The sequence below is a fragment of the Vicugna pacos genome, chromosome 23 (assembly GCF_048564905.1).
Source record: "Vicugna pacos chromosome 23, VicPac4, whole genome shotgun sequence".
NCBI lineage: Eukaryota > Metazoa > Chordata > Mammalia > Artiodactyla > Camelidae > Vicugna > Vicugna pacos.
This window is the reverse complement of record NC_133009.1, coordinates 31,305,336-31,320,999: the sequence shown is the minus strand read 5'-3', so window position 1 is coordinate 31,320,999 and position 15,664 is coordinate 31,305,336. Positions and strand designations below refer to the sequence as shown.

Here is a 15,664-nt window from a genome sequence, read left to right as displayed (position 1 = left end):
AAACTGTTGAAAAATTTAGCTGACCTCTCTCTTGATTTTTCTATTATGCTGACTTCTGCAACTTTCCATTCTAGGGAATATATGCATAGAAAAAATTGTGATTCTAATTGTGTAATAATGACACACTTAGCCCATTATCTTTTTTTATTTTTCAATCTTTTATAATTGACTGTTTTCTAAAATAACAAAAGAAAGCATTCATATAAAAATTGAAGATTATTTTATAGCAGTTGATTATAGAACTCGGAGAATAACTTCGGTATTTTACCTATCAGTTTTCCCAAGGCCTGATTATACTGAAGAAAAAAAGTGTCAGTGCAGTATCCCTGCTGTTGACTGAAGGAAATAATAATAAATGTGACTTCCGTAGCATCAGGGTTTTCCTCACACGTTGAATCTTGTGTTCCTGGAGGCGGAGGGTCTGCTGCTCTAGTTGACTTGTTTCCCCCACGCCTCCTTTCCCAAGGATGAGGCTCAGAGCCACCTCAGCGGTCGCCCCCCGGCATGTTTTCTTCACTTCCACGTGTCCAAGTTACTTTATAAGTTTATTGTCAAAAAAGCCTTTTTATCACACCTGTTTCAGAAAAAGCTTCTAGAACAAGCGTCAAATTTTTGCTGCCTTTGTTACTTTGCATTAAGTCACTCTGCATTCACATAAATGATGTTGAAAAGGACAACTGCTGCTCTTACTGCTGAAAACTGAAATGCCAAGGTCAAGGGAGGCTCTGCTTAGGCCAAGGTGTACTTGCCCTTGTTGTCGCTCCCCAGCATGTTTCTCTCCGGGAGGTTGGCAGGGTGTTACTGCAGAATTCTCTTCACACGGCTTCAGAGAAGCTGAGCCTTGTCGTTAGCCAGGATACACTGAGTCTGTAGAACAGAATCAATACCTGGGCCCAAGGTATCGCAGTGATGGTGACCGCTACACGCCTCGGATTTTTGTGCACTTACATCAGGATTTAAGTGTTTCCTTTGCCTTTTTAGAGGATTTCCAGTATTTCTCACAAGCAAAATTGTAGTAAAGAATTCCAACCTCTTTCACAAGCAGGGTGGATTTCTTCATGGTCAAAACAGTTATATCTATCTAGTAATTTTAAACTAAAAAACAAGGCTTTAAAATTGTATTTTCAATAAACTAAAGCACTTATTAACACAATTTGTAGTTAAATGTAACTCTGGTCACTAGCCTACTGTGATTCATACAGGCTTCTTTGTTTATTTTATTAAGAACGTTCCTCAAACTTTCCTACCCGTTTAGACTCATACTTTCTTTAAGTATTGTCAGTTACTTTTTTTTCTCCACATAATGGCAGGTCTGTTTGGCTTGTTATCAGAATGGTCACTTCTCTGGGTTCTTTAGCCACAGGTTTAGGACTTGGATTCTTCCTCTGAAAGTACCTTTATTTAATTTCCTCATGGAACACAGGGAGAAACCACATAAGATGACTGTCCAAATCCAGATTGTGACCAGTGCCAGATGCCAGATTTCCTCCCTATTCCAAATCACGTTCTTTCAAAGCACTCTTGGCTCCTTGCTTTGGATCCCAATGTTAAGGGAAATAGAATCCCATGAGGGTTGTAATAACTGCAGTTCCATACAGGCACACGTCCCAAAGGAAAAGAGGAACCTGGAGAAAAATGTTTCTCCTCTTGTATTTCCTTTTTTTTTTTTTTTAAATGAAAACATTTCCCGCTGAAGCACACAGCATTCCTGACCTCACATCCTATGGCTAGCGCGTGCTTAACTGGGTATCTGTAGTTGCAGGAGAGGCTCAGAAACTTACCAGTATGACAAATGGGATGAGCGTGTCGTGATTGGCTTAAAAAAATCATGATTCATGCCTGGAGTATATGCACTGAGAAAAATCAGAATTTGACAGCAAACAAGGAAGGAGAAATAGCTTGTAGAAACAGCAAAGAATATCTCCCATGCACTTAATTTTCTTAAAATCCCAGCATTAACTATTAAATCTACTTGTACAAGCTTTGTTCACCTAGTGAATGACTAAAGAATAAATGACTGATGTAACTGGGGACCTCTCTTTGTAAATAATATATTCAAATTACATCCAATATAATATTTAAAATAACAGTGTTTTAAATACTAGCTAAATAATGTTTAAAGTGTTGTTAATATTATGTTTCTAAACAGCATTCACACTAAGTGATGGAAGCTATGCCTAGTGGGAAATCTGTTGATTCAAGGCGGTTTCCACTTGTGAAGACAGATCCATGATTTCTGAGATTGGTATTTTCAAGCTCTTACCTTTTGCAGAATGATGCATATGTTGCATTGCAAATTTGATCAATGAATCCTTTAGTTATATCCAATTAAATTGCATACACATACAGGGCTAATACAGATATGCCAGTTTTATTCAATGATAATTCGATTTATCTGTCTAAGTAAGACATACAAACATATACTTTTCTGCCTTCCTCTACGGGAAAAAAATAAGTTTCATGTCAGAATGCCAACACTTATTAAACTTAATGAAAAACCTGAAAATGGTTGTGTGCTTTTAAAGAAATTACTCTTCCTCTAAGTGCTTCAGGTTCTCATGATGCATATTAAAAAGAGATAATTATTAGCATCATAAATTTATATGATGTATTCCTAAGTATGCATTTTATTATATCAGTTCAAGGACAATTTTGGGTTCCATATAATCTGTGGATTATAGGGGCAATAAATAGAATGCCTCCATAGACGAGGTGACATTTTAGCTGATGAGGGATTGGATGGTGAACTGCATGATATTTCTGCCTTTTGTTAAGATCAAAGTGACAACTATGTCCTTTCAACTGGATTTACAGATTATATAGGTAGACAGTGATCCTTAACATCCATACATTATTTACACTGCAAAGAAAAGAGCTCATACATAGGTCATGAGACGACTCTGCCTGTTGGTAAATCTTGCTTTTTTTGAATTTTCTTTGAATTTCCTTTAAGGAATTTTACACCTTATTCTTTCAAACTAATTTATAATCATAGAAAACACAGTATCATTCCAAGTAACAGCGCACCTTTTGCAATTTCATGGCATAGTCATTCTTTACCACCGGGCCTATATAATTCTTAAATAAATTTGGTAAGAACCCAGTAATCAGAATCAGAGAAACTAGATGTGAATCCACACCTGAGCCTTTTATAGCTCTGTAAACTTGGGACGTTTATCTAACTTCCTGTATACTCAGCTTAATAACAATGTGGTTAACGCACATAACACAAAGTTTACTGTCGTAATTCTTTTTAGGTATTCAGTTCAAGTGGCATTAAGTACGTTCATGTTGTTGAACAACTGTTACCTCCATCCTTTCCAGACTTTTTTTTTCTTACATAACTGAATTTTTATACTTCTTGAGCAGCAACTCCCCATTTCTTTATCTCCACCACCCCGGCAACCACCATTTTACCCGATTTCTAATAGTCTGACTGTGTTAAATACCTCACATAAGTGGAACCACTTGGTATTTGTCTTTCTGTGATTAGATTATATCACTTAGCATGATCTCCATGTTGTCACATAGGACAGGATTTCCTTCTTTTTAAAGCTGAATAATAATTTATTCTGTGTATATTGCACATTTTCATTCTTTGATGGACATTTTGGTTGTTTCCATGTCTTTTCGATTGTGACTAATGCTGCAATAAACATTGGGAGTGCAGATACCTGTTCAAGGTCCCAATTTCCATTTTGGGGGGATTTATTTACCCCAAGATGGGATTGCTGGATCATATGGTGATATTTTTAATTTTCTGAGGAATCCTCCTAGCTCCTTCAGCATTTTACATTCCCACCAGCTGTGTGCAAGAGTTCCAGTTTCTCCACACCCTCAACACTTGTTTTTTTTCTGTCTTTTTGACAATAGCCTTTCTGATTGGTCATATGTCATAATTTTGATTTTCCCTGATGGTTAGTGATGTTGAGCATCTTTTCACATGCCTGTTGGCCATTTGTGTGTCATCTTTGAAGTAGCTATTCAGGTTACTGACCTATTTTTAAGTTGAGTTATTTGTATTTTTGCTGTTGAATTGTACTAGTTCCTTATATATTTGGGATATTAACCCCTTTATCTGATATATAGTTCGCAAATATTTTCTCTCATTCCTAGGCTGCCTTATCACCATGTTGGTTGTTTCCTTTGCTGTGTAGAAGCTTCTTAGTTTGATGTAGCCCCACATCTCTCTTTTTGCTTTTGTTGCTTGTACTTTTGGTTTTATCTGCAAGGAATCGTTTTGAAGACCAACATGAATGAGCTTTTTTCCTATCATTTCTTCTAGGAGTTTTACAGTTTCAAGTCTTAGACTTAAATCTTTAATCCATTTTGAATTGACTTTGAGTTGTAGATTTGAGTTCACTTTTATTCTTTTTCCTGTCATTATCTAATTTTCTTAGCACACTTTGTTGGAGAGACCATTCTTTCCCTATTGTGTATTCTTGGCACCATTGTTGAAGATCAGTTTACTGTATAGTTAAAAATATCACTGGGATTTAATGAGGATTGCATTGAATCTGTACATCACTTTGAGGAATACGGACATTATATGAAAAGTCCATAACTAACATCATACTCTACAGTGAAGAGCAGTTTTTAGATCTCTAAGATCAAGAATAAGGCAGGAATACCCACTGTCACCACTTCTATTCAACACAGTACTGGAGTCCTAACTAGCACAATTGGACATGAAAGGAAAACAACTCAAACCAGAAGGGAAAAAGTAAAATCATCTCTTGTTTGCAGATGACATAATCTTGTATGTAGAAAACTAAAGAGTCCACGAAAGAAAATGTTAGAACTAATAAATTAACACAGTAAAGTTGCAGGAGACAAAATCAACACACACAAATCAGCTGCATTTCTTTACACTAACAATAAATCATCCAAAAAAAGAAATTTAAACAAGAAACCCCATTTTCAGTTTTTATTTTTCCTGTTGTTATATTATTGATGTTACTCTCTGTGTTAGATTGTTAGGGCTGCTGTAACAACGTACTGTAGGCTAGGCAGCATAAACCACAGAAATTTATTTTCTCACAGTTAAAGCTAGAAGGTCAAGATCAAGGTTTCAGCAGGGCTCCATTCTGAGCCTGTCTCTCCTTGGCTAATAGATGGCTGTCTTCTCTGTGTCTCCACATGGTCCTTCCTTTGTGCGTGTGCATACTTGTGTCCACATTTCCTCTTCTTATGAGGATGCCAGTCATGGCCCTCCTTAACCTTAACTACTTCTTTAGAAGTTCTATCACTAATGTCATCATTCTGAGGCACTAGAGGCTAAGACTGTGATATATGGTTTGGGGAGGAACCAAGTTCAGCCCGTAACATAATTCCTATCAAGTTTTTAAGTAAATATAAAGTAATTTTATGTTATACAATTGCAAGTAATCCTAAAGAATTATTTATAAAAAGAGGAGTGATATTAGGGCAGTTTAGAGAACTATCCGTAACTTTTCTTGAGGAAAAAAAAATTGTCTTGAAAGGAAAAAAATAATTTTGAATACTTACTCCATATTGTTCCTAAATTTGTTTTAGACTCTGACAAATACTAATAGCTTTGTGCGCACAAATAAAGTGTAATTCCTATTGAATTTGAGACAATGATAGTGAGATTTCAGCAGTAAAAAAGGCAGAAGAGACTCGGGGAAATAGTATTCTCTGATTCACTGACAACTGAACTAAACACTTCCCTCAGGATTAGGCTTCCCTGTTGCGTACCTTATGCATAAAACTAAAGTTCTGGAAAGCAGCCTGGAGCACATTGGGACTTGCTGAGTTTTAGGAGATCTTACATAATTAATGGAAAACAAACATAGGCAGAAGGAAGTATCATAAATATAGTCTTAAGCTAATATTCTGTGCCACTTAATTCATAAAGATTGGGGATATGCGTATTCCACAAGGCCTCAACTGTAGGTACTTTTCCTCAATGTAAAATAAAAATCCCCTTTGCATTTTTAATTTTGTAAAACAATCTAAACAAATATGATCTAAAAGAATCTGAATAAAACAGCACTGAATTATTCTTTATTTGTATTAATGATAACTGAACTGGAATCCACAGGTAGTCCCAAAACTAGTGCTGCCCCATCCTCCCCAAGTCTAGGAACTTTAATTACACTGATCCTTCCCTGACGTTCAGAACGTACAGCTGCACATCTGCTGTGAATATGCTCACAGCAAGTATCCTAGATTCTGCTCAGTTTCACTCTGTGCTCACTTTCAGTGCGATGCCTGGATTTTGTCTTTCTTTCCATATCGCTTGTTATCTCTGCATTTGATGATAGAATTTAGTTTTTTTGACATTAACCTTGCGTGCTTCACAAAAAAAGAATGAAGGCCTTTGTGGCAGGTCGCATTAGTGGTCTCAGGGACGTGCCTGCTCTGAGCTGCTGCTCTTCCTGTGTCCTCATCTCACATGGAGTCTACTCCTTCCCTTGTATTTAAGCTAAGTCACGGGACTTGCTTTGGCCAGTGATAAATGTGCATAAGTGCATAGGCCATTCTGATCCTAGGACTTAGGGAGTTTCATCTGTTTTTTTCTCTCCCTGTCTCTCTTCTATAACCGGAAGATCATTTCCCATCTAGAGTCCTTGCCCCAGGAAGATGAGAAAAATACGGATTCAAACTGATCCCAACTTCTGAAGCCTCAAGGAGAGTGGCCTGCAGACCTGCAGTGAGAAAATAACTGTCAGGCTAAGCTGATCCTGGAGCAACCGGTTTATACACTCGCCCAGGAATAAGTGGCTGTTGCTTTGTGCTGGCTTACTGTGCAGCGATAGCTAGCTGATACAGGTGGTGTTATGGCCTGAATTGTCTCAAAACTCATATGTTGAAGTCCTACACTTTACCTAAGAATGTGACTGTATTTGGAGTTGGACCTTTAAAGAAGTAATTACTGTAAAACAAGATCATTGGGGTGGGCCCTAATCTGCTATGACTGATGTCTTTATAAGAGCAAGAACTGATTAGGACACAGATCAAAACAGAGGAAGGGCCATGTAAAGACATAAGATGACAGCCATCTACCAGCCAATGAGAGAGCAGTGAGATTGAAACCCACCCTGCCAACACCCTGACTTGAACTTGGAGCCTCCAGAACGGTGAGAAAATTAATTCCTGTCGTGCAAGCCTTCGGTGGCCTTAGGAATCCAGTGCAGCTTGTCTTCACTGTCTTTACCTCCTTTGATGTTTTGCATAGTGAACACCTGATTTCCATATGTGAACCTATTTGAAGTTAGGCTGTGGGGCTAATGCTCCCCCAAGACATTAATGAAATACATGTAAGGAAACTGCACTGTGACCTTGCTGAATAACTTAGGTAACCACTAGCCACATCTGGTTATTTTAAATATAAATTTTAAATAATTAACATTAAACGAAATTAAAACTTCAGTTACTCAGTCACACTAGCCCCATTTCAATTGCTTAATATTCAAATAAGGCTAGTAGCTAGTATGTAGGAGAACACAAATTTATAGACATTTCTATCTTCACAGAAACTTTAATTGGCAAGACTGGCCTAGAAAATTAGGCACTTAAGTAGATCTACAATTATTATTCTTAGATTCTTGATGGCCATGCGAGGGACTCCTCTTGGAAATGGATGGAGACATGGTCCCCACTGAGACATTGTACCTGTTCCTCAACCATGCAAAGAATCACAACTTTAATACCCACATGAGACAGGAAGTCATCTTGGGCATTTCAGCCCCAGCAGACAGTGCATGTAACAAAGCTAAGCTGCCACGAGATATCCTGTCAAAGTTCCTGGTTCACAGAACAGGGAACAAACGAAACAGTTCTTGTAGTAATCTACTAAGGTTTTGGTTACTGTGTTGTACAGGAATAGATGACAAAAACATCTGACTAGATCCTGATAATAGTAACTCATATATTATTTTGATTAAAAAGACCAAATTAAGTAAGAAAACCAGTGGATAAAATTTCTCAGGGAAGTCAAGAACTTCATAAGGCCACTCTCATAAAGAGGAATCAGTTATTTTCAATTACTGTTAATTCTCTAGTCCTATTTCCATCTGAAAGGATTTAGAAGATAATACTTTCTGCTTGGAAAAAAAGCTTCTACTGAAATAAAACTACAGATCCATTAGCTTTATTTCAGGTAAGATACACATGCTAGTGGCCTTCCGGGTGAGCCAGGCTCTTCGAAGAGGCCCAGCCTTAGACACAGCTGTTCTTCCACAGACCAGTGTATCAGACTCTTGATCGCCTTGTGAAGAAACTGGTTAGAACAACTACAGTTGTTCTTTGCCTTTAATTATTATTTTCTTCGTCATTCTCCTCTTAAACTTAGATTAATAATTCAGATCATCTTTTGGAAGTATATGTCCTATGCTATGAAACTTAAAAGATGATTGCCTTGTCTCTGAAATCAATGTCTACATAATTAGAATACTATCAGCCAGTGTAAGCATGTGGCAGAGTTCAGACTGAGAACCAGAATATGTATTAATGAAGCTTCACTGTGGATTCCAGGGAACATCGAGGAGTGGGAGTCCCTGCTCTGGATATCATAAAGCCTATCTTTATTCCAAGCCATGTTAGGACATACGTATCTCTACAGTAATTCACATCTGTACCTCTCCACATTAGCTGATTACAAACATAAGTATATTAATAGTATTATTAGCATCAAAAAAACCCCTGCTATTGTTAAGCATATGATACATAGCAGTAATTCTAGAGAAGAAGATAGACATTTTCTTGCATTTAAGAAGCTTTCAGTCTAGTGGATAATAGGGAGGAAATCAATTTTCTAAAAAAAATGTAATACAGTAGAAGCTACTATAAGTTTATATGGATAATTAATTAAAGAGGAAAACTTGTTTCCTAGGGATTTTAATAAAATAAGGAATGGGGAAGGAATGAGATAAGGGATCTTTGATATTTAAAATAACGCATGGAAAGTGAAAGGGAGAAGTCAATCAAGCTATTAAATTTTAATTGTAAAGAAACTGGATTTTTTATTGTGTAAGAATTAAGAATTTTATTGTCATAGAATCAATGCATGCATGAAAAGTTACAGTGTCACGCTAGAAACAAACACCTGCTTTGGCCATTATATTATTTTTACCTCAAAATCAAATTAAATTACATATATGCCAATAATTAGATAAATATGGATACATACAGAGATTCACACAGAGACATCAGTGTTGCGGTAGATCCACTGCAGGAACAGTCTATTTGTTCATGCCCCCCAGCGTCCATTCCATTTGATATTTTCCTCCCACACTACATCTAGTTTTGGCGAGTGGATTTTTTTGACCAGGCAGAAATTAGGAAAGCACTTTCGTGTTTCCACTTTCTCTTCTGCACTCTTCTCACCACCATGAGAACATGCTGGGAGTGGATTGTTGGAAGAATGTGAACAACATATGGAATTAGGAGACCAACTGACCAGGTCACCCAGCCAGCTGACCCTACAGCAGCCAGCCCATGCCAGACAGCCAGCTTCTTGCAAATGCTCGAGCGAGCCCAGCCCAAGTCATGACAGCCTCAAACTGCCCCACAGGCTTATGCACGAAGATGAATGTAAAGCACGAGATGCTTTGTAAGCCGTGGGTAGTTTGTAAGGTGGCATTATTGTAGCAATAGATGAATGAGCCCAGAAGTAAGAGCAGAAGTTCACTAAAAAACAAGGTGACAGATCAGTGTGCTAAGGAAGAACAATGTTGTGTGAAGACTCTAGTAATTCTCTTAAGAGAAAAAGCTGGTGCTTGAGAAAAGACGCGTACAGTGAGACTTATTGTGGCTCTTTCAGAGTTGGGAGGGAATCATGACTTTTATGTGCAGCTTGTTCCCAGAAATGTAATAGCCTGTTAATTGCCTCAATCCCAGCTTTTCAGTCTTCATCCCAATTCAATTTACTATAAAAATTTCAAGTATAACAGAAACCAGAAATCTAAGTAAGAGGGTTGTATTTCATTCTTAGAAGATGACTATGCTTGTGGACTATCATGTAGGACAAACAATTATTTATAAGGCCTTTCAGAGGCAACAACAATTCTCAATAAATATTTGAAATTCTAATTTGAATTTCCCAAACTTCATACAAATAGGCTCGGGAACCTACATAAAACATTGAATGGAAACTGAATTTCCAACTAGCATTGGAAATATTCTCCATCATTCTTTATTCTAAACATACTGAAGATCTAGAAAACAAATCAAGTATTCTTTTAATGACATAAGTTACTTAATAATAACCATTTTTGTTATACCTTTATTAAAGTGTTATTTACTCATTCTTACATGCTTAGGGATTATGATAGGTACTGGAAATACAGTTGATGAACATAATGAAACAATGATGAATAATTGTGAAAAGTTTATTTCCGTGTATATTATCTCATTTGACAATCACAGCAGCCAAAATGTGGTTGTAAAGTCATTAAAATGCAAATATAATTTTTGAATTTGGGGAACAATGACAATATAACAATTGCCAGACACTCTTGACATAAATTGCAGCAATATTTTTTTTTGGATCTGTCTCCTAAGGCAAAAGAAATAAAAGCAAAAATAAACAAATGGGCCTAATTAACCTAAAAGCTTTTGCAGACCAAAGGAGACCATTAACAAAATTAAAATACAACATAAAGAATGAGAGAAAATACTTGCAAATGACATGACCTATAAGGGGTTAATATCCAAAATTTATAAACGCTTCATACTACTCAATATCAAAAAACCCAATCAAAAAAGAAGAAAAAGACCTGAATAGACATTTTTCCAAAGAAGACAAATGAGGCTAACAGGCACATGAAAAGATGTTCAGCATCACTAATTATCAGAGAAATGCAAATCAAAACCACAGTGAGATACTACCTCACACCTGTCAGAAAGGCCATCATCAAAAAGTCTATAAAGAACAATGATGGTGAGGATGTGGAGAAGAGGGAATCCTTGTACACTCTTGGTGGGAATGTAAATTGGTACTGCCATTCTGGAAAGCAGTATAGAGGTTCCTAAAAAAAAAACCTAAAAATAGAACTATTCTGTGATCCAGCAATTCCACACCTGGGTGTGTGTGCACGTGTGTGTGTGTGCACACAAACACACACAAACAATGGAATATTACTCAGCCATAAAAAGAATGAAATTCTGTGATTTGCAGCAATGTGGATGGACCTAGAGAATGTTATGCTTAGTGAAATAAGTCAGACAGAGAAAGACAAATAGTGTATGATATCACTTATAAGTGGAATTTAAAAAATAATTCAAATGAATGTATATGCAAAACAGAAACAGATTCTCTGATACAGAAAACAAACTGGTGTTTACTGAAGGAGAGGTAAAAGGGAAAGGAGGGGGCTATTGGGGCAGGGGATTAAGAAATACAGACTACTATGTATAAAATAGGTAAGCAACCAGGATATACAGTAAAGCTCAGAGAATTATAGCTGCTATAACTTTCAGTGGAGTATAATCTGTAAAAATACTGAATCACTATGCTGTACACCTGAAACTAATATAGTATTTATAACTCAACTACACTTCAGTAATACTTTCTAAACAAAATCAATTTAAAGTAAAAAATAAAATTCCTTTTATGTGAACTCTTGCCACTTTTTCTATTAAGCTATTAATCCTTGTTTTATAGAAGCATTTTCTATTTTAGAAGGAAAAGGCCTTTATTTTAACGTGAGCTGCAAATAATTCATTCCCACTTTGCTGTTTGACTTTTTCATTGAGATATAATTGACATACAACATTGTATTAGTTTTAGGTGTACAACATGTTTTGATATATGTAAATATTGTTTATTATAATTATCAATATAAGATTATTTAACATCCATCACCACACAGTTACTATTTTTTCTTGTAGTTAGAACCTTTAATATCTAGCAATAAAATGTACCTACTTACAATTCACCTACAGAATAATCAAATGAGTTGGTTGTGATAGACATACATTTTATCTTAGTATAATTTTAAGAACTTGTTATATCAAGCATGGCTTTGGTATTTTTCATTATGAAAATGATAGAAATTACATAGTTGGATGTCTTATGTAAGAAAAAGCAGAGAAAGTATTCAAAGGAAAACTCATCACAGCCAAAAATAGACTAATAACTAACCTCAAATTACTGAATAGTTCTGGCAACACACTAATATTAGTCAAAAAATAATTAATTCACTTGATTCTGTGTGTTGATATTTCACCTCATTGTGTATCAGAATAATTATTTTTTAAAAGTGTGCATAAATTATATTATCATGAGAGCCAAAGAACATTTTCTGTATTGCTCTAGCCTATTTGGAACAAAGCAGTTTAGAAGAGCATCTATCATTCGTTCTCCATTGTTCACTTATCCGTTAGTCCTTTTTCTTAGCCATATTCTTGCAAGCACTAAATTAAATGAAAATGAGGAAAAATGTCCTTGCTTTGGTGTAATACTGCTTAAACAGAACTATGAAATATGGCATATGCTAGCAACAGATTCTTTTTCATTTGTTTTTTGATGGTAATTCTTTTTAAAAAGTAACATAGACTTTAGAACAATTTTCGATTTACAGCTACATTGCGAAGATAGTACAGAGAATTGTCACTCACGCTACATCCGGTCTCCTCCATTATTAACATCTTACATTAGTATGGTACATTTAACACAATTAGTAAAATATTATTGATCCATTATTTTTAACTGAAGTCCATACATTATTCATTATTCATATTCCTTGTTTTTTCTTTTTTCTCTTAGTTTTACCGTGATGTCCTTTTCCTGTTCCAGGATCCCTGCCAAGATGCCACATTAAATTTAGTCATCATGCCTCCTTAGGCTCTTCCTCGCTGTGACACTCTCAGATTTCCCGTTTTTGTTGACTTTGACAGTTTTGCAGAGTATCGGACAGTTGTTTTGCAGACATATCAGTGATGTATTATTGTTGACGTTGACTTTGATTACCTTATGGAGGTAGTTTGCCAGGTTTCTCTACTGCAGAGTTATTTTCCCCCCTTTGCATACTGTACTTTCTGGAAGGAAGACACTGCACCATCTACATCTCAGGACTGGGAAGTTATACTCCAGGTCCTCAAGGGTGGAACTGCTAAATAAATTATTTAGAATTCCTCTGCATAGGAGGTTTGTGTCTCCTTTTCCATTTATTTATTTACTAATTCATTTATATCAGTATCAGATTTTCATATTCTGGAATATAATCTAGTATTACTTTAATTTCTTTCTAATTGCTTAAATTGTTCCAGTGTTGGCCATTGCTTCCTCTTTTCAGTTGGTTCCTGTCTTCTCTTGACATATTCTCATCAGTGTGGGTATTTGTTTTTAAATCACGTTACTACATCCTGGCACTACCCACTGCTCCAGTCTCATCTGTTTTATTTATATCTGCACTCCTAGAATCAGGCATTTCTCTAAGGAGCCAAGGTTCCTTTTACTGGAAAAAGGCATTAGAAACTAAAACCAGGAGCTATCGTGTTCACTGCTGCTGGAGTGTCCTTATAGCCAAGCCCTCTCAGCTGATCAGGAAGGAATAGTATTTGTGTATCATAAGCCATGTGTACACAGATTTCTATAAATATTTCTATACAGAACCATCTGTATCTATATCAATCTAAACATCAGTTTATTCTGTTGTCTCCAACTCTAATCTATTATTATTAATCGATTATTAATAACAAATTATTTTAGTTCCTTCACTGGCTTATCTGTCCACTTCCACTCAACAGAAAGAAATCTGGCTTCTACTATTTGCCATTCACTTACTTCATTGTTCAGTTCCAGTATAAATGTTTAACAGTATCACAATTGCTAACTCACATTCTCATGGGAAACAGATCTTATCAACTAGAGCATAGTGCTTCAGAACAGTTGTTTTTGCCTTAAGTTCTGCAGACTACCCTCATTTCCAAAGGCACTCAGGTCAGCACTTCCACGTATCTGTAATACACTTAGGTTGTCCTGTCGAGTCTACCTTCCTTCCTGGGAATTTCAGCTTTCTTAATGACTCTCAAGTTTGCATACATTAAGGTTTAGTCTTTGTGCTGTACTGTTCTGTTGTTTTTGACAAACGCATAGTGTCTTGTATCCACCATTAAAGTACCATAATAAATAGTTTCACAATGTTAAAAAAAATTCCCTATGCCTACTTATCTAACACTCTTTCACCCAAGTTCCAGCCAACCACTGATCCTTACCATAGTTTTGCTATTTCTGAATGTCAAATAATTGAAATTATACAATCTGTAGGCTTTTTAGATGGGCTTCTTTCACTTAGCAGTACGCACTTAAGATTCATCTGTGTCTTTTTTTTGGCTTGAGGTTCATTACTTTTTATTGCAGAATAACACTTCATTTTATGGATGTACCACAGTTTGTTTATCCATTTACCTGGATATCTTGATTACTTCTAGTTTTGGGGTTATTATCATTAAACATGTGTACATATTTGTATGCAATTTTGCATGGACATAATTCTTCAAATCAGTTACGTAAATGGATCCTACAGCAAGAATAAGTTTAGCTTTGTAAGAAATTGTCAAACTGTTGTCCAAAGTGGCTGCACCAATTTGCATTCCCATCATGAACGAGATTTTCTGTAGCTCTTCCTCTTTGTTGAAAATTGCCATTGCTGGTGTGTTATTTTTTTAGCTATTCAAATAGGTACGTACTGGCATCTCACTGTTGTTTTCAGTTGCAATTCCCTAATGACAAATAATGCCGAGTTCCACTTTATATACTTATTTTCTCTGTATCTTTTCTGGTGATGTGTCTATTCAGATCTTTTGCCCATTTTTTAACTGAGTTGTATTTGTTTTCTAGTTGTTGAGTTCAAAAACTTCTATGTATATTTAAGATGTAAAACCTTTATCAGATATGTTTTGAAAATGTTTTCTCTGTAATTTTTTATTCTCTTAGTAGTACATTTTGCAGAGCAGACATTTTAGTAAAGTAAAATTTACCAGATTTGTATGGATCTTGCTTTTAGATATAAACTTAAAATTTCATTTTAAATATCATCTTCAGATCCAAACTCACCTAGATTTTCTCCTACATTTCCTTATAAGATTAAAAAATTTTGTGTCTGCATGTAGACCAACAATCCATTTTGACTTAATTTTAATGAAAGGTGCAAACTCAGTGTCTAAGTTCTTTTTTTTTATATGCAAGTCCAGTTTTCCAACACCATTTGTTGAAATGACATTTGTTCTCCATTGATCTGACTTTGTTTCTTTGTTAAATGTCAGTTGGCTATATTTTGTGGATCTGTGTCTTGATACTGTATTCTGTTTCATTGTTCTCTATATCTGTTTCACCCATGCCATACTATCTTGATTAATGCAGTTTTATATAGTAGGTCTTGAAATCATGTAGGGTGCACCCTCCCAGTTTGGTCTTTTCGGTATTATGTTGACCAAGCTAGGTTTTTTGACTTCACATATAAACTTTAGAATCAGTGTAGCTATCAATCTATAGATAGGTAGATTATATATATATATAATATATATGAATAATATATGATCTATATCTATATAGAGAGATGTATATCTTGATGGGTTTTTGAATGGGGTTTTTGTTGAATCTATGTATAAAGTTGGGAAGAATGGACATTATAACAATATTGAGTATCCTGATACAGGAATGAAAATCCCTCCTTTTATTTAGATCTTCAATATT

General features: G+C 35.7%; 1 long non-coding RNA gene across 5 annotated transcripts in view; it reads right to left on the bottom strand.

Annotated features, from left to right (window-relative positions):
- Positions 1-15,664, bottom strand: part of LOC140688778 (uncharacterized) — a 358,657-nt gene that overhangs the window by 198,709 nt on the left and 144,284 nt on the right. The window contains exon 8 of one of the 5 annotated variants that reach the window (XR_012063597.1): positions 10,370-10,522. The exons of the other annotated variants lie outside the window; for them this stretch is intronic. This is a non-coding gene — a long non-coding RNA (uncharacterized lncRNA). Of the gene's footprint in view, positions 1-10,369; positions 10,523-15,664 lie in introns of those variants that run through there. 5 annotated transcript variants of the gene reach the window in all.